Source organism: Apaloderma vittatum, unplaced genomic scaffold, assembly GCF_000703405.1.
Source record: "Apaloderma vittatum isolate BGI_N311 unplaced genomic scaffold, ASM70340v1 scaffold22672, whole genome shotgun sequence".
Classification (NCBI taxonomy): domain Eukaryota; kingdom Metazoa; phylum Chordata; class Aves; order Trogoniformes; family Trogonidae; genus Apaloderma; species Apaloderma vittatum.
In genome coordinates, this window is record NW_009702220.1 from 5,123 (window position 1) to 5,330 (window position 208).

Sequence of the window (208 nt, forward strand, 5' to 3'; positions counted from 1 at the left end):
GGCGGGGGCTCCCATCCCACTGCCGCCACCCACTCGGGAGGGGACACTTGGCACCAATTCAGCGCGGTGCTGGGGCAGGGGTTCCCATGCTTGTCTCTCAACCCTCATATGCCAGAGGGCTGCAGAAGGACGGGGGTGTCCGTGCTTGGCCATGCTCCCAGCCTCTGTTCCTGGCGCGGGGCCCGGCCCCCCAGCTTGCATGACAGCA